Below are 26,215 nucleotides of genomic sequence, written 5' to 3'. Positions count from 1 at the left end.
TAATTGTTTAGTTATTCAGCACAATATCCTTGGTGCAACAACATCAACTGTTACATGGCTAAATACTTAAAAGGTCCCAAAGGCGAGACCTATTGGCTATGCAAATGCTTGTTTATATTGGAGAGGGACCAGCGGAGCCTCAAAAGTATAGCCTCTTAAAACAGGATTGACTAAGACAAAAACCTCAGCCAAAGCCAGATTTGTTGTCTTTGCCAATGCTTGATTTACAACTTCAGCAGTGTTGCTTGCTTTGGAATGTGCTCCCGTTAGAGGGAGAAGCATTGATTAACTCTTGCCACAAAGAAAACAGTAAAGGTTTTGTTGTTTTAAGAACGCTGTGGTTCTCTCCTGCAGTGTGGTCAATGTTTATTTTCAGCGTTATTGAAAAGCTGTGATTGGTTGATTGGAAAAACTACAGGTGTCACACTGTAGTCTAGATATAGCCGCAGCCATCTTGTATTCCTTACGTTCGCGGTGCCCCAAAGTGTCGGTAAGATGGAATGGAATGTGGGTGCAATGTAAATCAGTGCAATGAATAAACCAGCCAAGGGTATTCCTTTGTATAGGCGCTGCTCATCCAGGATATGTGGCTGGTCTCTATCCCTGTCAGACAGACTGCTGCACCAGCTCGAGACTTGAGGCCCGCGCCCTCCAGCAGACAAGTTAGGACCACTGGTGAGCCTCACCCTCGAGCAGGGCTTGGGGTGACTTGTGTTCACTGTGCCAGCTGCAGGCACATCCTTCGGAAATAGAGGAGGGGGGTAGAGCCGGCCTTCAGCATGGGCAGCTGGGCCCTGGCCGCCAATATTCTGAGGGGCGCAGGGAGCTGTGTGGATTAAGGTACATCAACAGCAGCGCCCTTCTCATCTTGCTCCAGCCTTGTCCCTGCCTGTTCGTTTCTGTCTGATTTGCCAGTTTAAAGTGGGTTAAGTCCTTTATTATCATACTGTGGGTGATGTTTTTAACACCCCTTTAGCCCCTTCCTTGACCCCCCCACACCCTTCACCCTCTGACCCCTGCTGGCACACATCAAGAAAACCATCATCTACTTGAGGCAGCTAAACTATCTGTGATTTGGGTGAGCTGGGGGTGGTCTGGGGATGTTGTTGTTCTGGGGCCAGTCCCTGCTCTTCCAGGTACTGACCAGTGAACACAAAAGGGACCCCCTGCTGCCTCATTTAATTCACTACCATCAGCAAGGGCGTTTCCCTCTGCCCACGCCCAGGGCGCTATCTTAGCAAAGACCGGCTCTGGAGGGGAGGATGGGCAACGTTTTTATGCCAAATGAATATTTAACGAGGTTTGAAATTTCGCCAAGAATGTAATCTATTTTACAGACTGGCTGCTGATAAAGTGAAGAGACGTATTTTATTAAAGAAGATTAGCAACAAATACCAGACATTGTTGACCTTTTACGTCCTTCCTCGTATAGTGGATAATATCACATGTAAACACTCCTTATGCTGAGACAGTGATGGCAGACACCGCGTGGGTAATGTCTGAACACCGGCCCATCCTTCAAGTGATCCTAGTGAGCGATGAAGCCCAACCAGGTGGTAATCCAACCCGTGGGGCACACGGGGCACATGAGCCACAAGACCCAGGAATTAATGAAAATGAACTATTGCACTGAGGGATTTCAATGTCACACTTCAATCATCTTCATATCAGCATCCAGCGCCATGAAACCTCTGTCGCAGGCGCTATAATAAAAGCAACGGTAGATAGTTTCCACGGATAAAGGGACGGATGGATTCACAGAACAGACAGAAAAGATGTGATAGATAGATAGATAGATAGATAGATAGATAGATAGATAGATAGATAGATAGATAGATAGATAGATAGATAGATAGATAGATAGATAGATAGATAGATAGATAGATAGATAGACGGACAGACGGATGTATCCACTTTAGGCTGCTTCACTGAGGTCTCTAGCATTTTGCGTCGACCTGGTACAATGAAAGTTTAACTGACCTCCAATGGGCAGGGATAATCAACCGACCCCTCCTCCTCCTCCGGTGATTTTCGTTTTGAAGCCTACCTGCGGTCTCACTGCTATTACTGGGCCGATCGTCACTTCTCACAAAACCACCACCAAAATCGTCATTGCCGATGGCAGTTTCAGTAGAGAGGCCAAGCGCTAAATGAGCAGAGTGTCGGTGATTGTGCAAATCTCTGCTGAAGCACGGATACTCACTGGGCAAAGCGGGCAGTGCCATAGGGGCTTTTGTTTCCAACAGGGCGGGAGAGTGTGCTTTACTTGCTACATTCCGACACCTTTTACAGTTGTGTGGTAATATGGTACAAATCCGTAGCGCCATGATGCCATATATTTTAATAACAGATTTTGAGCAATGCTATTTGTGTGACTACAAGGCTGACTTGTAAATCACAGAAATACTCAGAAAATTTACCAGCAGCAAAAAGCTGGTGGTACCAATGAGATCCTTTTATTGTACCTCCTGTAGGTGCTACACGGGTATACCTCAATCCGTGCGACCCACTACACCCTGAAAGGAGACCTCAGATCCTCGGTACACAAAGTTTAAACCAGACAACTTCTTGTTGTCAAAATGCAGATGTGTTCAGTGCAAGTGCCTAAAAGCACCAGTGGCATCTTCCTAAACGCGGAGCCCAAGGTGAGAAAAAGAAATTTCTGAAGTCCCCGCGAGGTTTGGTCCTAACCAGACGTCGATAGCACTGAAAGACAAAATGACCCCTGCACCTAAACCCGAGAGTTTCCTTCAACAACGTCACCCTGTAATGCAGCCATATTGACGTACTTACTCAGAACATTCTGAAGGAAACCTGCTGTGGGGATGCTTTCTACATGACCCGGCTTCCTTGACTCATTTCAAGACGTCCACCAGGAATGGTTCCCGCTGGTCACTGGGTCCATATGTGTCAGTATCTACTTCCAGGTTGGCAGAAACCACCATTTGCAAAAAAATAACATGACTTCAGCAATTTGTAAACACACCTTCCGTCATAGTTTATGTACGATTTATGAAGTGTTTTGCATTCTACCCTGCTGCTTCACAGAGGTAGCCATGGGTGTTTTTCTCTGAAACACCACCACCCTTCTCCACTGAGGTATTCATGGAAAGTATAGGTCACAGTGGTGGGTTTTTCCCATGTTAAAAGTGACGCAAGAGGGAGGCGCAAGGGGCTTGTAAATAAGCCTGAAAGAATTACAAGCTCAGAAGTGCACCGAAATACAAAGGCAGAGGTGGGGGCTTATATCTACACATGAAGAGCCCTGTCATACAACGAAGAGATCTTATATAGTCCGTCACGATAAACAAGTTATCTGCAGAGATCACCAAATCATACAGTTATGCAACGTATGTGCTCTGTCGCGTGCCCATATTGTCCTGGCTATGACTCCAGATCGGCCGTGAAGCTATAAATAGAACCGCTTAATTACACAGCTAATGACCCTGTTGCACAATACTCCTATGTGCAGGCAAAACTGTCTCAATAGTGAATTCCCATAAAGCAGCCCAGAAGTTTATCCCCGCCCCCACCCAAACCTTAGATCTGGGACAACATGACCAGCTAGTTGGCTCAGTGAGTTAAGTGCTAGATGTGGATGGATGTCTGTAGGAGCTGCCGATCAAGAGTTCAAATCCTGAAAGGTTCACCTCTGCCTTTTCATCCTTCCAGGGTTCATAATTTCGGTGCTATTGAAACGGGGGGTAATAATAACCACGATTTACAGCACTTGGAATACGCAAAACTGCAGTGCTGAGCGCTATAGAACAACACAGAGGGGGAAGGGTCGAACAACACGGAGGGGGAAGGGTCTGGGGAAGCACACAAGGAAGTCATCTGGAATAAATATGCACTATGCAGTGCTTAAGCAAGAAGAATGAGAGAGAGCAGTGTGAGGGGAGAAAAGTAGACGTACGAGAGACCGACATGGAGCAAGAGAGGGGAAAGAAGCGCATGAGGGAGATAACTGGAAAACACACGCACTCACGGGGAGTTCTTAAGCCGAGAGAACACACAGCGATTCCCTTGCGGGAGCGAGCCTTGGGCACCATCTGTTTGGAAGTTAATTACAAACAGTTGTTGCCAAAGCTCGCTCCCGCAAGGGAAGCGCCAAACGTGCACGCGTTGCCATTGAAAGCAATGCAATGCGTGCACGTTTTTGGGGACAAAAGCAGATTGATTCCAAGAGGTTCTCCCTATGCCGCGCATGCGTGCTGGGTAGGCGAGACCTAAAAAGTGCGAGGTAAAAAACGCGTTGTTAAGGCATGCAATGTTTTTACCTGTGTTGTTTCGTCATACAACCCTGGTGAACTGCTCTGCAAGCAAAGCTGCTTCTTTTATACATGGAGGGGGCCTCCCAGAGTCGACATTTGAGTTCTCTCAGGACTGGGTAAGATGCAGGCAAATTAGTGTGAGCAGACTACGAGGTCACCTGCCAAAACTGTGGTGGCTTTAGAAGGAGACGGCGCCGACTTTTAGAAAGCCCGTCAGGAAAGGCAATGCTGCATTTGCTAGTATCGCTGTAATAAATCGCAAGTGCTGAGCAGAGTATATTTAATCTTCCTCGTCCTCTTGCAGGTAGCGCTTTAAGCTACAAAAGATTCGGGCCCTTGGTCGTGCTATTAATGGGGAAGTTGAGATGAAGATTGCTACCAAACGGAAAACTGAGGGACTTTCAAATGTCAAATATACATATTGAAGATTTCGGAAAGATGTGGAGAGAAAAAGGGCATAAGTGCCCAACAGGGATTGCAGAAGAAAGTTGTACGAAATGAAGGAAAGAATGGGAGTGGTTGGGACACTCTGAAGAACACTACCCATTCCACAGCAATTAATGTTCAATTTACAGTCTCATATTTTCCCGAATTGAAACATTTTCAGTATTATTTACAAAATTGCTAATTGACTAGAAAGTCGCACATTGCACTGCTCTTCGGCTTGTCAAGTTTTGCAGAATACACCATTAAAGATATTCACATTCTGTACACACTCGTGCCACCCAGTGGTCCCAGGAAGAACAGTTTTCAATGGATTTAAAAAATAACCCATGGGACGGAAATCGGTTCAAGTGGACGGCTCAAGAAAGATTTCAGACGAAATGCTAGTCTATGCTTAGATATAGCTATCCTTATTAATAAGTTTGTTTAATACTTTGAGATAGCAAAAGCCAAAACCGAAGGAAATCTGACTCACTTATTTACTTCAGCAGGGTTTTTTCTTCATCCCAATAAAATTCAGGTTCATGGAAGACGGTTCACGGACCGGTTGACCTTCTATGCAGAGGCTAGCGATTCATGCATAACGTTCGTGGTAAAAGCCCTTGAGGCACTACGCTAACGACCAAGCTGGTGACGTAGATGCTGCAGGCTTCAGGCGTGGACACAGGGTGGCGCCCCCTCTACAGAACACCAGCCGAGTCCACCATCTCCTTTCAGGAACACGTGTCGTCCTCAAAGCTAATGCCGGTCTTCTGATATTTGACAAGCTAGCGCCTGCTTCATAATATTATTAGAAGTGAAAAAACTTGGCACTGGTGGTGGTAACTCTGCATCATGGAGCTCTGAGAGCCAGGCCACTAACAACTATGTATTGGGCCTCCAAATCTTTACTAGGCTACAGTCAGTGCTGCAGCCCGCCAAAGCTCTCTTTCACACATACTCCCTCCTCAGCTCCTAAGTGAAATGAAAGGTCAGGGCTTTAAGTTGGCCGGGTCCTGCTGGGGCTCAGCACTGGGAGTTCTAAAAAGCAAGTGCTGAGACGAGTCCCTATCGGGCTCTCCTTTTTTGCCCTCAGCCTCAGGGTGAAAAAACCCCTCAACTCTGCAGCGGTACCACCCTTTGCTTGCTGTCTTTGATGTCACTCCAAAGAGACTCGTTATAGCTCTTTCACAGACTCATAATTTCAAAACTGAGGTATTTTCAATATTCTATACAACGAAGCCAAAGTTGTTGCTTATTTATCTTATACAACTAACAACCATTGATAAAGCCGATAGCCCTGGCTTGTTCTAGGTGGAATGCTACTCGTATTATATATCTGGATGCAATGACAGAAATAGCAAACTACCAGTCGGGCGGGACAGCATGCTACTGCTAAGCACAGATTTCTTTAAGCTGACGTGTTTTAAGGTACGCCCTTAATTACATCGGCCACGCCCCTTCGAGACACCCCCTCATTCCCCCTCAGGGATATTTATCCCACTTAAAGCACTGGGTAACTCTACTGGATATGGTGGTCTTTTAACCCTCTCTCTAGAGTGACTGACCCATCCCCATTTCTGGCTGAGATTCCAGTGTGAAAGAGTGCCATGGAAATGATATTGGCCTTTGCCAACAAAATGAATTTAGTGTCCATGGAATCCTGAAAACCTATCCCCCGTCATGTTAGAGAAAATATATTCTTGGACACCCACAATGCCACATTGTGCACTAACTGTAGGAACACATATCCAGTGCCCACATTTGGTGTTGGAAATTCTACCATTCTACCCAGGCATTAGTGGAATTTCCACCGGAGCTCCGCAACCTGCTCATCCCACAGCAAAGGCATTCACTTAGGTGGGAAAACCAGGTGTCTCGTCACTGTAAAGAACTACTGCACACGAGGGTCCCAGCCAGTTAACCCGTAGATATCACTCACTATGCAGTAAAGGCTTCGATTACTATAATACGGATACCGGGAATGAATTCAGTGTCCAAAGACCATCATTTATCACTCCAAAGACCGGATGTATAAAGCACTTCTTCATTTAAACCAGTATCACCAAAGGAGGACACCCACTGGTTCCCAAGGGCTGAGGTCACAGCCCTTCCTTAACTCTTATTTTACACCCCAAACACGGCACCCAATAGTGGGGAGCTTTGGTCGTAGCCATACTGTTTAAGGAAAGAACAAGCGACAAATGCGTGCTTGATACAGTGATAGGAGGGTGCTGTAAACAACTCTATGGAGCGCCTCCTCATAGTGATTGTTCTCATGAGGGGGCTTCGCTCGTTAGTACAGGAGGCAACGTCCTTCATTGGGGTTAGTTCATTTCAGGGTCCCAGAGAAAGGCAAGAACTAGGAAGATCTTAACTTTAATGTTTGCTCCCAACATATTCAGACACAAAGATACATTCTGTATTTTTATCTTCCAAGGTTTCATTCTTTCACAACAGGAAACATGGTTTGCAATCAAAGCAGAGCTTAATATTGAGAGTTCGCATTTCTGTCTATCCACGTCACAAGTAACCCTTCGTGTTGCCACCATTAAACTGGTTTTAGGGGGACTCAATCAAAATCACTCTAAGAACTATAGACTTTCAAGAACATCATCCGTATAATATTTTTCAGTGGCCATTACTTTTTTTTTATCTTTTTAGCTGCCCCACAGCCAGTCCTCACTAGGCAAGAAAGAAACTCAAGTCAACAGAAACAGAGGCTGATCAGAACTCGCACAGTACACTAGTACTCCCAGGAAGACGATCTGAGGTCTAAAATAACCCAAAACATTTATGGAAGCAGCCTTTACCTTTTCCAGTTCTTTTAAAGCACAAGCATATTTTTTGATTTTGTGAAAGTCAGCTATATTCTGAAGAACAAGCATTGTCGTAGCCAATAGGTCTCGCCTTTGGGACCTTATAAGTGTTTAGCTAGAGCTAGGCTGACTTTAGGCTCGACCTAAAAAGCCAGTTCATTAGTGAGACCGCGTATGGTGCAGCTAAACAAGGCAGTGCGTAGGAGTCAACAGAAATCCTGCCACAGCACGAGTTTTAAGGAAAAAGCGGCAGAAGAAGTTCTCTTAAACTACAAAGAATTGATTCAGCGTGCTTATTTTAAATTTCTTATCAAAGATTTTGTTCTACTTCGCTGTTTTGTCCAACAGGAAGCGAAAGAACCAGTTTTACAACATGCCTGTCTAATTGATCAAACACTGCGTTCCTGATACTCATGGCCAGGGCTTTAAATGGGTCGGGTCATGCCGGTTCTAAGCACTGGCAGTTTTTTTAAGTAGGTGCTGAGACGGGTCCCTATTGGGCTCACAATTTTTGCCCTCACCCTCAGGGCAGGGCCGGACTGGACTGGCCATCGCGGGCACCGGGCGTTTCCCCGGTAGGCCGCCAGGGTGGGGGCCGGTTTTGGGCCCCTGGGGGTCCGTTTTTGTTACCGGGGTCGGCAATATCGGCCCCCTTTAGCAATATCGGCCCCCTGTAACAAAATCGGCCGAAACCGGCCCTCCCAAACTGCTCAGCTGCACTCCCTCTCACCCCAGTGGGGGCCAGCTGAGCAGTTTGCCAGGGCCGGTTTCTGTTCCCAGTCCGGCCCTGCCTCAGGGCAAAAAAAAAAAAATAACCTGCAGTAGTAGTACCTTTCACTGCCTTTTATGTAATAGAAAGGGACACTTTTTTCACTTTTATATAGCGGAAACTCGGCAGAAGATATTGGTGCGCTTTACTTAACCACCAGTTACAACACAAAATTATATATTCATTTTTTGAATCACAGGCTGTTGAGCCACGTCATTCTCGAACCTGCTCTCTCAGCTCGAAAGTCGGCAGCTTTAGCCTTACACCACAATCTCACCCACACGAAGAAAGCATTTTCAATATTACATACAATAAAGCCATAGTTGTTGCTTATTTCTGCTATGCAACTTACGACAAAGCCAATCCTGACATCTGGCGGCACACTATGGTAAATACAGATTTTTAGGTCTCGCCTGAGCCAGCGCTTTAGCGCTGCTCTGGCGAGAGCTATAGAAAACGGGGATTTGGAAGTGCAAACGAGTGCTTTTCAGGCCCCCAACTACAGTGCATGTGCGCCGGGTGCGCGCACCATTTGGCAGCCTGCGTGTACATTTCTCGGGCGCTTTGATGTTCTCAGTGAGCCGCGCGGGCACTGAGAACATCAAAGCGCCCGCGAAATGATTACTTTCACTTTAGCGGCCGCACGGCCGCTTTGATGTTTGATCGCGATCGCGATCGCGATCGCGATCTTTTTCTTTTCCAGGTCTCTTCCAGCTCTTTGAAACTATGGAGTGTTGCTAACACCTGTCCCAGTGGCTTGAAAGATCTTTCATTGTGACCCCCCACCCTAAGGAGTGTAAATTCCCCTTCACACCCGATTACGGCAGACCTTTCACACGTCATGCTTTGTTAATACTTCACAATCATCTCACTAGGGAAGCAGGGCATGAACAAAGGGCCAGGCTCCAGTCTCTCGCGCAACAGCAGACGGCTTGAGCCTAGCGCACGAAGAGCGCGGATGCATCCATTCCATAGCACAGTTCCCTTCCATCACTGGGGCGCGAATTCTTTCTTGAGGTGATAAGCGCCCCCTTCCTGTTACTTCAGATTTAAGCGAGGGCCAGCTGTGGTGCATCTCCCCCTCCTCGCCCCCCCCCCCCTCCCTTAACGCATCGCTGCTCCAGGAGCCGGGTCACACTGTGACAAGAGAGTAGTAAGACATTTGTTACGGTTTTTACATAACTCTAAAATGAAGTGTGATTGACGTGTGGTGCTTAAGAACTCATCATTTTATAAATAAACCTAGTGATTAAAGCTGGCCTTCAGTGCCTGCTTTGTTACAGAGACCTCCGCTGACATACGGCCTTGTGCTTTCTGTTTGAGTGAAGATATGCAGTGTAAAATCACAGTAAAATTTATAATAAGATAAGATAAGGTTAGTAGTGACGACATTAGAAAGTGAAAACGAGGCCAGAGGCACAAAATATGTGATCATGGGTTAACTGTCTTGCTTTCATTTCGCAGAAACGTTCATGGACAATAGGGCGCTGCTGCTTTTTATCAGAATATTTCTGGAATGCATAGCCTGGCTCCCCTGTCCAACTAGCGCCTGTGGCTAGCGATAGCCTGACAGGCTCTGCTTGCCCTTACGAGCCATTCGCTGGGCACGAGCAGCCGTTTCCAGTCATTAAAGCAGTGCCTGCTCAAGTTCCTTCCATCCCTCTGGTGACTTGGCCTTGCCCATAACACAAACTAACAAGCATTTGCAATGCAATAGGTCTCGCATTCACGCGAGTATGAGCTATTGACATTATAAATGACAATGCCTTTTATTTATGTTTTGGGTTTAAAAACGTAAATAAAAGGCATTGCCATTTCAATACTAATAGCTTAAACTCTCGCAAATGCGAGACCTGTTGCATTGCAAATGCTTGTTAGCTTAAGTGTTTTAAGCCATGGCCTTAATTACATCGGCCACGCTCCTATGAGAAACCCCCCAGTTTTTCCATCCCACTTAAAGCCCTGCTACTGGCTCAATGGAAAAACGGTAACAAACAGTTGCAGTGTCATATTTCAGTTTCGTATAAGTCACTGCACCAAGAGAGGCTGGGCATACCCAAGGTAAAGAATATAAAGCACACTCAAGCTCCCTCACATACCCACTGCTCAGCAACAGAGACACGAGCAGTGCCGCATTCACCACGACAGAATCAGCCCACGTGAGGACCTAACACACTCCACCAACTCCTCACGCATTGGTCATACTCCTCCTACTACAGCCAAACATCAGTCTAACAGGGCACACAGGTTCGCTGGTTATCGGTCCAAAAAGTTAGAGCGCACCGATGCCGCACTAGTGCCAGTGCTGCGCTATACAAGTGCCTGATGGGATAAAGTGCGGCTGTACGGGTACACCCAATTAAAAAGAAAACAAAATTGAGGCCAAATGTTGCATTTTTCAATCGCTAAGAAGTGACTAAAACGTAAACTTTTTCACAGACCGTTCCGAAAAGAAAGGGGAGAGGGATGGAATTTTAATTAATGTACCCGTTAGCTTTGAGCCTCGTAGCACTGAATCATGAGCGTGCTATAAGCAAAATTATACCACTGGCATTCCTGATGAGGCCAGAAGTCATTTCACAAACCAGTGCCAAACTGTAGAAGGGTAATGTTGCACTCACTGCATGTTCTCTACCTCAGCCGGCCAAACAACATCAACAGAGTAACATCAGAGTTCAAAGAGCCCACATTATACAAACCAACAGGGGGAGTCGAGGCCTGCACAACAGAACAGTAAATCTTCTGCTCTCACGTATGTGCATGGTTACACCGTAGCACATTTCAATGGAAGAAGATGTCAGAGCATACTTCGTTATGGACTCATGCTGCACTAGGCATTTCTGCACATGCTTTTCGTCTCTCTTCTGGAGTAGAGAAAGCAGATGTGCGATAGAGGACAGAGAACCACGGGGGGCAAGAGAGGGCAACACGGAAACACAGCATCATGGAGCGTGGGTCAAAGAGAAGCCCGCAGTGGAGAGGACAACGGGGATGGGTGTGGGGGCATGTGCAGAGAAGTGTATTCTAAAATTATTTATTTGTAACCTAGCGAGACTCCGATGAGTGGCTCAAATGCGACGGCTCCGGCGAGATTAGAGAAAGAGTCATAGAGTTGCAGCAAAGGAAGTCTAAGTAAATAAACAAGATATACTCTGATATTCTGTCATTTTGGTTGATGATAGTGTCCAGGCGATAGACGGAGTAAAACTCTGGGGATCTAGGCGTGTCCCAAAACCCGCATTATTAGAAAAAAATATGTACTGGTGGAATGATGGAAGAAACAGTGCATAAGGCGAGTGGAGGCCTGCAGAAATTTGAGGTGTGCAGCATGAGTTTGCGGTGAGGACTGAGAGGCAAGATGGGATTTGGAAGTCACCACCCAGTGAAAGGTTTAGTCTAAGGTCAGAGAGGGAGAGAGGAAATGAAGAGAATAAAGGCGGTGTCATAGGTGAAATCAAGGTGTCCAAGGGAATTGGTACGGTTTCACGGTCATGTGGCCCGACATTGGAATCTCTGTTTTGTGAACGATGTCTGCTCTTAATGTTGGTTTTTAATGTTTGAAATCCATTAAAAAATGCAAAACAAATAAAAACTTAAAAAGCAGTTGCAAAGCCATTAACATTCGATTTGCTGTAGGTCAAGCATTGTAGTATTTTCAGGCTGTAAAAGCCAGTGGAGCTTTTCATGGGTTTTTCCCACAGAGACTCCATAATCCTAATAATAAACGTGCCACTAGAGACACAATGGCCCCTCTTACTGCTTGTTGAGATCTTATTTTCAAAAACACACACACCAGACAAAAGCGAACCTGGCAGCGTAATCTTTAAAGGAGATTGGGAGTAATTGGCTCTGCATTGTGAAAACACCGGATGGCGTGCACTAACTCAGCAGCAAAGCATCTGAAACAAGAAGCGCAAGCAAGACGGAGAGGCGGAGCGAGGTGCGCGCACATAACGGAAGGCCGGGAGAGGAGGGGTGGCAGCTGCACGCATGGCACGGACTATTCACAAACGAAATACGAGAGTGAGTGTGTAAATTCAAGCAGGTCAGGTGGGGGGAGGTGGGGGGGGGGGGGGAAGAGAAGCTTCCTGCTGCAGACAGCCAAGACCTTGAACCTTCTCCCTATTACAATAAAAAATAGCCCCTCGCTACTATCATTCAGGAATGCTCTAAAAGCATGTATTTTTACTTCCTAATTAGAGCATTATATCACCGGCAGTTCTAGACTTTTACATTGATTTAGCACCAAGACACCCTTGAGCATTTGTGCGCTCTACAAATTCTAAAATCAAATCATAATGTTTACCCCAACACTGCATGCGCGCATGAACAAGAAGCGCAAGCAAGACGGAGAGGCGGAGCAAGGCGCGTGCACCTGGGAGAGCAGTCTGCTCTTTTTTGAATCACACACTCGTGCTAGTGTCAGTCAGTCAGTCAATTTAACTTTATTTAGTTTGTTACAACCATAAAAGTGTACATTACATCTGTTTCGTCTAATAAAATACATATATAAAATATATCGCATATTCAACATAACTAAAATGATCCATATCCTATAAAATATTCTAAAATTAATAAAAACCAGTTGATTCATGCGTGCGTACCTTTACGTCCAGTATTTCCGATAGATCAATTACAGGACTGATGTCTTTTAGTTGTGCCAACTCATAACGACGTTAGTTTACCCATACATAGGTTACTCTGAGCCCTTAAGAATCACTTTGACCTTACACATCAATTTCCCCATGGCGCAAGCTATGTCTAAATTGCTCATTTCCATTAAAAGTTCAACAGCTTGCGTCCTACTCATTATTCTGTATTTTATAAATATTGGGCGTAGAATCTCCTTTCGTAGATCTAAAAATTTCATACAATCCAATAAAATGTGTACAATATCACAGGGGGTCCCCAAAGTGCAAGTGCATTTACCCCTAAGATCTATCATGAGGTTTTTCACCCCATTATTCACATAACAGGGATTTATCCCCATTCGCACTCTTAGCACCTCACGTCGTAAATAGTGACTTGGTAACCTATCTATATAAGGGTAATGTTCATCCTTTTCCCAAGCCAAAGTCATATGTGATACTGAAGTTTTTCGTGAGAGATACTCCCGGTCATGTATACTTGACGTATCAAATCCCAATGACCGGAGTTCTTTCTTATCTATTCGGTGATGGCCTAACTGCGGATCCAGCATTAAACCTAATATTCCATACGCTTCCTTTATTACAGATTTTGCCTCTTTTGCCCAGGACAGCTCACTCGTGGCAATTTCTGCTTTACACCACTGGGAAACTTTATGAGACTCCTCTGCCCCTAAACGCTGCCAGAAGCGTATTAGTGCCATACAGGCTGTTATGGCCCAAGAGGTGATTCCCAGCTCAAGCCTTGCTGCTTGTACCATTGATGATTTTGGCAGCGAGAACAAGCTTTTTAGGATATTTCCCTCATCTTTATCCCAGCTGGATTTTCCGCTTAAATATAGTACTTCTATCCCGTACAGGAATTGTGGCGGAACCATTGCTATATAGGCCTTTATAACCGGCCTATCCGACATCTCACCATATACGCTATTAAATCTTTTTAGGCCCTTCACGGAGGCCGCTGCCCGCATTTTTAGCGCTTCCATGAGTATTCCATTTTAGATCACTCGTAAACCATATTCCTAAATATCTATACTCCATAACTCTCTCGAGGCGTTCTATACCAAGATTCCATAAAAACTTTGTTTTATTCTTCCCGAAGCATAACATTTTTGTCTTCTCCATATTCACTACTAGTTTTTTATTCACACAGTACTCTTTAAACCTATTTAATTTTCTCTGGAGACCTATCTCCGTCTGGTCCATAATCACCAGGTCGTCTGCATATAGTAAACAGGGTACATGATTCCCACCCAGTTTCGGGCTAGCCCCTCTGACCTCTCTTAATTTTTGAGGAAGATCTGCTATGAACAGGGAAAAAAGTAGGGAGGCAAGTACACACCCCTGCCTCAATCCATTTCCAATTTGTATCCTCCTTGACAGACCTCCATCCTTATCCAAAATTATCTGGGCCCAATTTTCAATGTGTAGGGCTTGGATCAGTGCCAAGAGATCATCCTTTATTTTATATCCTATCAGGGTTGTCCACAACTGCTCTCTGTCCACAAGATCAAAAGCCGCGCGGAAGTCCACAAAGCAGCAGAATAAATTACCCCTCTGTTCTATCGACTTCCGCGCTATGGCTCAGAGAGCAAAACAGTGGTCCACCGTCGAATGTCCATCTCTAAATCCTCCCTGTTCTGGGGGTACTATCTGATTATCGTATGCCCAATCCTTTAGCATACCTAGGATTACTTTGGAGAATACTTTTTCGCCTATATCCAGGAGGTTTATCAAGCGGTAGTTTTTTGGATCTTTTACATCACCTTTTTTATGTATTGGCCTAATTATCGCCCCTTTCCAGCTATCTGGGGAAATTCCTGTAATCAATATCCTCAGAAACATCTTTGAAAAGAACTCGGCCCACCACTCAGAGTTCGTTTTTATAACAACTGCTGGTAAATTGTCAGGACCTGCTGCTCGTGTTAATTTTAAATTTGATATAATACTCTTAATATGATCGGTGGAGAAGTTCTCTTTCACATCTTCCCTGACCCCTGGCCAATTATTTGATAATATTTCCTCTTTCCTTGGCCATTTACCATAAATTTCTTCAAGGTGACTTACCCACTTATCTTCCACAACCGAACACTTTTCCCATACATTCTTGTATCATTTTCCAGAAGCCTTCGACATTTTTATCTTCAATAGCCTCCAATAAATTCATCCAGCATCTATCTTTATAGGATCTTTTTTTTCCTCTGATGGTTGCCTTATATTTCATCCTTAATTCCTTAAGTTCATGCAATAGAACATCATTATAAGTATTTCTTAGGCGTCTTTCTTTCTGCATAATAGTGGCTTTTACTTTTCGGCAGTCATCATCAAACCATGGTTTACTGTTTGAGGGTACTTTTGGTCTATTTTGTGACCCATTGTTACCCAGTTTAATATTAATCCTAAGGCAATCTACTAGTTGCCTTATCATATCCTCATACCAGGGTAAATCCTCTCCTGCTGGTCGATTTTCTATTTCCACTAGTAATTGGTGTGCACTCAGTTTCCTTATATGGTCATCACTAATCCTAGTTGTCAGCCGCTTCGGGTATTCCACGTCTACTTGTAACACTTTTTGCCTCTGCAGGCCCCTGTTTACTTGTAGTTTTATCATCAGTGGGTAATGGTCACTACCATCTGCCCCCCCTACTTCAAAGTGTTTAATTAAATGAAAGCTCCATGCATGAATAAATGCGTAATCTATGGGGCACTTTTGCTGTCCTATTTTAAAGGTACGCTTTGCAGGCCGATCCGAATCCTTTCTTCCATTTACACATAACAGACCCATACCCCTCAGCAATTTACCGAGCTCCATATCTTGGTTTGAGCTACCACACCTAGGGAACTTAGCAAACTCTATGTTGTATACTCTTAACAACACCCTCTGCCAAGAGTCGGTATTTTGGGGGTCTAGTCTGTGGTTAAAATCACCCAATAACAATAACACATCTCTTGGGTATGTATCTTGTAAAACCTCCAGGTCCTTTTTCAATCGTTCCAGGTCTGCTTTATACTCTTTTATTTTGCCTTTACATATATACACATTTACCATGCATAAACCTTCCCCTCTGCATTATTATTCAATAACAACACTCTGCTGCCTAAATCCCAGTTACACTTGAGTTCAAGTGGTTCTATACTTTTCGCTATCCTTGTTGAGACCAATGTTATCTGACCTCCTGATGGTCTCCCAAATCTATTCTTTTTTCCAAGCTTTACATGGTATGTGAAGCCTTCCATAGCAAGGGTTTCGTCGCACAGCCAAGTCTCCTGTAAACAGGCAATATCGGTCTTCCTTAGAATATCTTCAAAGTTTTCATGATCACATATTCTTTTATATCCATTAACATTCCAAGACATTATGGCTAGGCTGTGCAACGACCCCCGTTCCTAATCAACTTCACTCAAATCCCCAACTTCTTCTTCATCATCCGTATATATAATCTCTCCAAGTCCATTTCCTACCCAGGCATCTACCTCATCCCACCCTAAATTTTTAGGGGTTATAGTGATTGAGGGCTTCTTTCATATCCCGTCCTGAACTAATCATTTTTATTTGCCTTTCTCCCAACCCTGCATGATTCCTAAGGAAAGGTTTCTCTTTTTTATCGCTCAGCACATCCTCTCTTTTTACAATCCTTATTCCTTTCCTTTGCATCTCGGCTTCTGCCTTTTCTAGCGCTACTTTTATTAGTGCTGAGTGGAGTTGAACCTTTGTTATTTCTTGTCCTTTGGTATTCATCAGGAACCCCACTTCTTTTAGGTCTTCTGTGCTTACGTATCTTAAACTGGGGCATTTTGCGAATGAGGAGAGGAGCTGGGCACGATTTAGGGGGTTTAATTTCTTAGCGCTTTTCCCCCCCTTTCTATAACCTATTGGTTCTAAAAATAGCCATGTATCTATGGGCCTAACTCGTCGCAAATCTAATGATCTTTCTTCTACTATTTCTTCCCTTCTTTGATAGGTTAGTTCTTCTTTACCTCTAATCCTGCACCTCACCCCTGGGGCTGGGTTACTGGGCCCTACAGCTACTGGCAACTCCATCTCCCATTCTTGAGCTACGACCTCCTTCTCACCTGGGTGTTTCCGCCAAGTCCCTCTAAGACTCATTGCCATATTTTTTCCTAGTTTTCCCCCAGGTCTACCGGTACTCGCTCCTGCTTCTTCACAAGTTAGCTTTTTTGTTCCTTGCCTTACTACCTTATCCTTTTTCCTTGGCCTTTGCTCTAAACTTACCCCCTTAACTTTCTCCTGATGCTTTGGGGGTGGGTTTCTGGGTGGGGCCTTTTTTCCCCTTCTTCTCCCCCAGGTGTTTTGTTTTATACCCCACCTTTCCCCAAGTCTCTTTATAATCATGGGGCAACGAGATATATACACCGATGGTTCAGTCTCCTTAGGATCACTCGCTTCTACCACATCTATCCCCTTATCCACAATTACTTCCTCCTGTATTTCTACAGCTCTTACTAACGAAGGCATTACATTTTTAATCTGTCAGCTCCACAATTATGACCGTAAACTGGTTGCTTTGTGTTTTTAAAATTTCATTGTTTACAGCGGATACTTCAAGAATTCCCTGTAAGGTTTTCTGCAGTGTCAGCATAACCTCAAGCATGGATAAACTGGATGAGCCTGTCACCTCCAGGCTATGGGGGGGGGGGGGGGGGGGGGGAGGGGGGGGAAGACTTGATAAGTCAACATGGGTATCATTGGAAAATTCCAGTCTTACTCTCCCAATCATACTTGATATCCTCTGGGCAGGGTCTTCATCACATGAGGATTTACTCTGTTTTGTTCTTTCTTCCTCCTCCACCTCTACGTCTCTGTTCTGAGTAGGTAGCGACTGGAATAACCGTGGCGAGGAAGACAAACGTGGTTCCATCAGGATCTCCGCGATACTAAAATTAGTCTGGTTCAAGTTCTCCACGCTTGGTACAGCATCGTCCTCCATGGTTAGTAGTGTCTCTATCGCGCTCATTTCTTTATCTGGTCTCTCCTTCGAAAAATGCTTGCCGATAAAGTCCTTAATAGATTTTGAAACTGCCGACCCACCTTTCGCGCCTGCCAATTTCAAAGTTGACGATGTATTTTGCGTGCTTGCGCCCAGGGGGGGGGATAAGCTCCATTGCTGGTTTTTTACTCCCAGAAGGTGTAGCCATACCACCGTTAGTATCGTTCAAATCTTTTGGCAATGCAGACTTGTCATCCCTCCCCTGGCTTTTATCCCCTATATTCTTAAGGGTTTTTGGGATTCTCCTCGTTTTTGCTCTCCCTGGAGCCATTTCTTCTACTTTTTCTTGACGCACTTTCCTCCTGGATATAAGCAATTTATTTTTCCCCCTTTTTTTTTTATTTTTTTAAAATTATTTTAAAAGATATGGATACGTACTAACTTTTCCACTTACCTCTGGTCTGTGGGCGCGCGCTCTACCTCCACCACTTCCACCGCTTCTCAGTTTTATCAACTTTACTTCCCCAATCTGCGTCCAGTTCAATTTCTCCTGCTCATAGGACTTCAGTGCCTTGAACTTTACTGCTGATTAGATTTCCATAGACCGCAACATTTACCCTTTGTTCCTCCGAGCCTCTCAAATTGCAGCTCGCTATTCTCCCTTATCTGGCCAAGTTTTTTGCTAGTCACATTGCAAGCTACTAATCGTGGTTAACGAAGCTACTTGGCTCGCGCCCCGGGTTAACGGGTTCGTAACTCGGTCCTCAGTGCGGTCCTCAGTGCGTCCGTTGGTCGTCCCGATGGTTTGCTTGCTTGCTTGCTTTTCCGTAGCTCGAGAATCGGCTGCCTATGCATCTACCGAGATCGGCGTCTGTGCGGCGTCTGTACGGCGCAATCAGCGATCTCCGGTAGTGCTGCTGTGTTGACGATAGGAAGTGGGAGGTTCTCTGCTAGCGCTGGCGCGTACCACACAGAGCACAGAGACTCCTCCACTCGTGCTAGTGGCGCCCCCCCTGCACACTCCCGCAAGGTAGATGCCGCCCCAAGCACGAGTATATGCTTCGAAAAAGAGCAGAACGACGGCGAAAGGTCCTACTATGCAGCGCATGCGCGCTGCGTAGGAGAGACCAAAAAAGGGGTAAAGCGCTCAACAAAATTAGGGTTACTCACTGTTGGACTAGGCCCTTTTTGCAGGGTCATCCCTAAACATTTTGCCTTAAACCTCATGTTTTCTAAACACGTTTTTGTGGGCTTTTAGGATTCTGTGCACTGTACCACTGCTTACCAGTGCTAAAGTACTTCTTCTCTCCTACTTAAGCATGGTGAAATAGGCTTACACCCAATTGGCACATTAAATGCACTTTTAAGACCCTAGTAAAGTGGCACTACATGTACCCAGGGCATGTAACTTGAATGCTACTACTAGGCCTGCAGCACCGATTGTGCTACCCACTTCAGTAGCCCTTTAAACAGGTCTCAAGCCTGCCATTGAAGTCTGCGTGTGCAGTTTTAAACTGACATTTCGACCTGCCAAAGGAAACCTTTAGCCAGGCCTAAACCCTCCTTTTTAATACATATAATTCACCCCTAGGGTAGTCCCTAAACAGCCCATAGGGCAGGATGTAGTGTATATAAAAAGTTAGACATGTACTTTTACATGCCCTGTTAGTGAAAAATTCTTAATTTTTTTTTTCTATTGCATGGACTGCTTCTCCAAAAGGATAACATTGGGTTAACTTATTACGTTTAGTAAGTATTAACTTTCAATTTGGAACAGGTAGGAATGTAGAGTTTGGTGTATAAAGAATTATAATTAAAACCCCTCTTTAAAGGTAAAGTCTGATTTTAAGTCACAATTCTGAAAATGCCACCTTTAGAAAATTGGGAGTCTCTTGCCCCAACCATTTGGTCCCTGTGACCTGTACCGTGGGTCACATGGCTAGCTGTAGCTGGCAGTTGGTCTTTGTGTATTTCTCCCAGACAGTGAGACAAAGGGGGAATAGGTGTTGGCAGGATCGGCAATATCTGACTTAAAGAAGGGGATATTGATAAACAAGAAATAATCATAGGTTCAATGGCGACATCGAGCCTGGGCTCAGTAGAACAGGCTCTTTGTGTTCCAACAATTACAAGAGATAGTCAGGAGTAATAGTGGACATTAATGGAGACCCTTGATTGAAAAATAATATTACTGAAGACACAAAGCCTTTGATTAGAGAACTAACATGCATCAAGTCGTTGGCCTACTGTTTACCTGCTTCAAGGACACACAAAGTAGAAAGACGCCGACTCCAAGAAGGCCCACGTGGCTAAAGAGGACTAGACCATGCAGATGACCTGGCTGGACAGAGACCTGATGCCCAAAAGTCTACCCATGAGGTACTAGGGAGCTGCAGTACTGACCAGAAGAAGCTTTCCCAGCAGTTGGTGATTAAATCTGAAGGTTAAACTTTTGTTTTTTCATAACATATTTTATTTAGTTTCCATGGCACATGAAGGCCAGAGCCCAGACCATATTTATAGATAAATTTCGGAGTAGAAAGTGGCAAACATGTTTAAAACAACAACTTGGCCAGAAGAATAATAGGCCAGATACTGGAACTTTATACAGTGAAGGTTAAACTTTTGACCGTGATAACCCTCTTGGTGTATCCAAATCTCCATTTCCTCATGGTCAACCTGTTGTTTTACTATAGTGTTTGACTGCATTCTATGTACATTTTGCATTAAAACTTTAAAAATCCATATCGGCTGTTCCAGTTAATCTATTTGATGATCTTGGTGTCCATCACGCTATTTATTTTCCCTCTAATTGCTTAGGAGTTTTATTGTGTTGTGTTGTTTACTTTAAAATTGTTGCTACTAGTTGCACTTGGCACACAATTCTGTGGGGATTGATGGATGCTTGTGTTTTAGCTACCAGAGGTTAAGCAGAGAGTCTCTTAGAACTGTGTTTTGACTTAACCAGAGTAGGTGCATCCCTCCCAAATTAATTACCCCATTTCTTACAGGCAATCACTAAACTTTATGATTAGCACTAACCACTGGACTTTTTTTTTATAATTTAATGAATTTCTACTGTGAGTTTGCCTTCAGCAACAGGCCAGCATTACTGCAAAGGTCGTATCACTCCTGCGACAGCATTTGGAGACTGTGAACTTTTTCTTGTTGACCGAGCTGCTGTGTCATCACACTTTCCATGATTATGTCCAGGAGCAACTCCAGAGGCTGATTCCTAAAACTACCACCCCAGCTCAGGCCTACTTCACATGACTTAAGCAACTCTTCGGTGACTTCAAGCAAAAGAAATTGCACAGTGATGCTGATTGATCGGACACAAACTACCTACCTCCCAAGGACAGACCTTCAACAATGAACATTGACAAGCTAATCATTTTTTTGTTTGACTTGCACAGTAAATCAAATTGTTTTAACTCCATAAACCTAAAAAAAGACATCCTGGAAAAGCTGCTGCGTGACGGGATTTTGTGTCTCCCTCATAGCCAGTCACCAAGAGGTGAGGGGACATCACCTGAAGTCTGCACAACTTGATGGAGAAACTGTGGGTCTGCGCAGCACTTATAAGTCTGCCTGCCTGCTCAGAGAGGAAAGGAGAGTGTCTGGCCCTGTAGGAGCCCACCAGTTCAGAAAGAGAAACCCAGACATGTTCCCACTGCGAGAAACACCCAGAAAAAGCTGGCTTGTAGTGGAAGAAACAAGTTACTTACCTATACACCGTGGTTCTCCAATATTGATATCTTTCATAGATACACATGCTTGTATCTTCCTCGTCGTCATGGTGGGAGTCTCACGGTATAGAAAATAAATAGCAGTATAAAGAAAAAAAACGGCACTAATACCATACAAATGCATTATACTTAGTAACCCAGTACCATCATTATATGGTCCAAATGACGACCAATGAGATGCCAGCCCTGAGATCACAATCCACAGCAGAGCCACCATACCTCAGATTTCCAGCCCTAGTGTGAACCAAGGAAGCATCAAGAGGTAAAAGTGTTCTACCTTAGAAACGGGCCGCATGTGAATCTATGAAATATATCAATACTGGAGAACCACAGTGTACAGGTAAGTAACTTGTTTCTTCTCCAGTATTGAATCTTTCATAGATTCACATGCTTGTATCAGAATAGAAAGCAGTATCTCCTCCATAAAAAGCGTTTCACGGGTAGAAAAAGTCTATTTCCTACGAATCAAATAGTGTCTTTTTCAAGACTACCAGATCTTCTAGATTATAGAGTGGATAGTGTGTCTCAGCATGTACAACAGTCAACAGCACCATATACAAGCATAAACATGTTATGAAATTTACATGCTTGCCAAAGAGGTTTTCCCCATCGAAGGGCATATCAACAAGTTTTGCATGAACTTTCGGTCTGAACAAGGTGGCCTTAAGCAAGCCCTGCCTGCAGAGTGCCACGGCTTCTGCCATCTGTCTAAAAGCCACTGTAGATATATCAATGGCTATGTCAATCATCTCAGAGGCCGCTCGGGCCTCTTCTTGGAGGATTTGTGCAGCCTCTTCTTTCTTATCTTCCAGAAGATATGATAATAAAGGTGCCAGATCTGACCACATTTGTCTATCATATCGACTGACTATGGCCAGTGCATTAGAGGCTTTGATGGACGCGGCCGCCATGACCGCAAAACGTTTTCCTGCGCCATCCAGCGTTCTCCCTTCTTTGTCTGGAGGAGCTAAGCATGCAGTTGCCGGGTTTTTTGAACGTCTTTGATCCACCTGCATCACTACTGATTCCGGTTTAGGATGACCTATCTGGCATGCCGGGGACGATTACGGGGCGTTATATTTCTTTTCAACTCTCGGGATCAAGGCTGAAATGGTGGGTGGGTTTCTCATAATTTCTAAGCCTTCTTCCCATATATAATTGACCACAGGGATAGCCCTGATTGACTTCCTAGAAGAAACATTCAGTTTCTTCTACTGGAAGGCGAGGTTTGTGGTGTTTGTACATTCACAGCCTGGGCTGCGCTGTGCGTTTTACTTGTGGCATCAGATGAGCATTAGGTACAGGAAGCGTCGGTAGTAATCTGTGATCATGTGTCTTAGATACGTAAACCAGAGATATTGGTATGGATATAGACTCGTCCCTGGCCGTTGTGGGGTTATCCTCTTCCTCCTCATACTCGTAAGATTCATATCTCTTTGCGCATGACAGAGAGCGATCTTTAAAAGAGAAGTCCTTTTGTACCACCTCGTATTGTTCCTGGTATTCCTCTTCATCTGTGTCTCGGCTTTTTATTTTAAGTTGAAGGCTTTGCCGCTTCAGGTATCGGCAGTGGTCTTTTTCTTTCCGTCAACGAGCCCATCGATGGTGGATACCTTGCATGGAAATAGTTGTCAACGGTCTTTGAGAAATTGGAGACTTGAAAGTCGTCGTCGACGAGGTCGTCAACGGAGCAGTCGTCGACAGTGTCGTCGTCAGAACAGTCTTCGACTGTGTCTTTGTAATTGCCGTCGAGGAAGCTGTCGTCGTTGTTAGAGTTACCGTCGAAGACGCTGTAGTTGTCGACGTCTTCGTCGGCGTAAGCACCGTAGACACCTTCACTTTTGTTGACGGGTCTGACGACGGAGCCTTCGTCTCCATAGTTTACTTCTGAGTAGTGTGAGGCACTGAAGAGGATGCGGACTCCTTGTCCTTGGATTTACTGATCTTTTGTTTTTTAGAGTCAGTTTTCAACCTAGAAGGATCCACCTTTCTTTTTTGGAGTGGAATGAGCCTTTTCCTCCTCTGAACCAGAGTCAGATATGGCCTTCTTTTGAAGCCATAAAAGAAAAACGTGCCTCTCTATCCCTCAGTGTTTTTGCAGGAAAGGTCCTACAATGCTTGCACTCCTTAGGGACATGCTTAGGATGAAGGCAGTAAAAGCAATCTTTGTGGGGGTCCTCCGAGAACAGTCTGGCCTTCCCACAAGATCTACAAGGTCTGAAAAGCCTCTTCTTAGAGCTGTCAGACATTTTACAACTGTAGAAAAGAGGCAATACCTCTGTTCCAGAGCAAAACTGCTGCGGAAAAACAGGTCAAAAGTTCACCAAGGAACAAACTGAGCAGAGCTCAGGGAGACTCCATCTTACACAACGGCGGTTGGAAATCTGAGGTATGGTGGCTCTGCTGGGGATTGTGATCTCAGGGCTGGCGTCTCATTGGTTGGTAATTGGACCATATAATGATGGTACTGGGTTACTAAGTTTAATGCATTTGTATGGTATTAGTGCAGTTTTTTCTTTATACTGCTATTTATTTTCTATACCGTGAGACTCCCACCATGACGACGGGGAAGATACAAGCATGTGAATCTATGAAAGATTCAATACTGGAGAAGTATATCTGCTACCATCCCGAGCTACAACAGAGTGCCCCCCCCCCGCCTCCATGCATTTGTCATTTGGCGAAATACATGAAGAAAGGTTAACTTTCCTCATCAGTGTGCCATGCAGCTTCACCGCTGTGACTGAAGGGCCTGCCTGCTGCCGGGTATAAGCAGTGTGTCCACAGTTCATCACTGCTGCACTCAAAGACTTGCACAATGACAGGGGCTGCAACTGACAAAATGAGATGACTGCTGAAATCGGCTTGTCTTGCCACACCTCCAAAGTAACTATTGATGCAAGGCCACCTCCATTACCCTGCTATCACTGCCAAAGGCCTCTACTATGTGGCCACAAAGAATGCAGGATTACCACGACAATGCGGAGTGGCCCTTCACTTGGATACATAAAGAAAGAAGGAGAGAGTGTATCTTGCCCTAGAACTGGGTATTTAAGCCGAACCAGTGTATCACCCAACCTTTTAGCAAGATAAAAGACTGAGGAGATGAACAGGTCCCCCCATTGGGCCACTGATTCAACAACCATATTAGCGTACCCGCACTCGAGCCAATTCTTGCCCGAGAATGCACATAAGTAAATGTCCTGCATTGACAGGTGGGAGCTACAGCCATAGTGGGATAAGACTGTTGTAGGTCAAAGATGATCACTCCTTATCAGAACCCAAGGTGGATGTGAGAACTTTCCAAATTGCTAACAGCCCATAGCAATTTGAAGTATCCTGCAAATGATTGCCATTATTGTGGTATTGGGTTTTTGTGTTACTATAATAGCTCTCTTTTTTACAAGAAAAGCACTGGGTTGGACAGCATCCTAATGTAACTGCTCATTGATTGTTGAGGTCTGAGTTCATGCTCCCCAGAGTACCACCTACAAGAAGCCTCTGCTTACCCTCACTACCCTGAGAGTCGAGTGTGGAAAGGGTATACTTGGCCTAATGTGTAGGTCCATAGTAGAATGAGCTCCAGGACAGCACTGGCAAGCAACCCCAACCATAATGGTTGTGATCCAGTAAACAAATGAAGAGGGGGGGTGTAAGGAAAGGGTATTTGCAATTTCTCAGAAGATTTTAGCATAAGCAAACACATGGATACATATCTGCTCATTCAGAAATGGAATTCACAAGCGTTTGCTAGGAGGACAGTTTCTAGGTCTTCTTCTGCACGCTCTTGTAAAGTCATAAATATGCAACAATGCAAGGATATATAACTGCAGGTGCACTTTGGCAACTTTAAGAATCTAGCCCCTAATTTCTTTTATGTTGCCTATAATGGCTTTACACTGACACTCTAGTATTAATCTTTAATATATTGGCTATGCAGCAAGCACATTACTAATTGATAACTCAGGGAAATTGTATTTATTATGGTCTTTGAGCAACCCCTTCACTAAAATGCTACTTTACCAGGTCTGCATGTTTACTTCTGTCTTTACTCTGCTGTTTTTCATTGCTGATCGTTTTGTCCCTTCCCAAAACCCAGCCCAAAGCAGACTTTGGGGGCTGACAAGATCTATTCCCACCCCAGTCGCTGCACAACAAGACTCTCCTCTGTGATTGTTCATCATCTTTACTGTGTTTATTTAACAGTGACCTCTCCTACCAGACATCAAGTTAAAGGATGGAGGGGTGAAGGGTTTCCTCTAGTTATGTCTTCCCTGCTAGTGCCTAGAAAGTACCTGGGCAGGAACCTCTTCCTATATTCCCACTCTGTGGTTTCCTTCCACATCTCTCTCACCTCCCTCTAATATAGCAGCATTCTTTTATCAGGCTTACTTACTGCCACTTGCTCCTTCTGGCCAGCAGGCCAGTAATGTCCACTATAATGGATCACAGCTTCAACGTTATGTGGTTGACCTGGACACCTTTGCGCTCCGGAGTGGAACTCTCCGACCTGTATATGAGTAGATCTCATGGAGGTTGTAATCTGCCTTTAAGCTAGGTTACAAACCCATACTTATTTAGCAAGC

The 26,215-nt window shown here is 44.6% G+C and overlaps 1 protein-coding gene across 1 annotated transcript in view; it reads right to left on the bottom strand.

Moving 5' to 3' along the window:
- Nucleotides 1-26,215, bottom strand: part of CEP131 (centrosomal protein 131) — a 467,091-nt gene that overhangs the window by 351,705 nt on the left and 89,171 nt on the right. The window lies entirely within an intron of this gene.

The sequence above is a fragment of the Triturus cristatus genome, chromosome 7, assembly GCF_964204655.1.
Source record: "Triturus cristatus chromosome 7, aTriCri1.1, whole genome shotgun sequence".
In the NCBI taxonomy this organism is placed as follows: Eukaryota; Metazoa; Chordata; class Amphibia; order Caudata; family Salamandridae; genus Triturus; species Triturus cristatus.
Note: the sequence above shows the minus strand (reverse complement) of the source record. Positions and strands in the feature narration are given on the sequence as shown.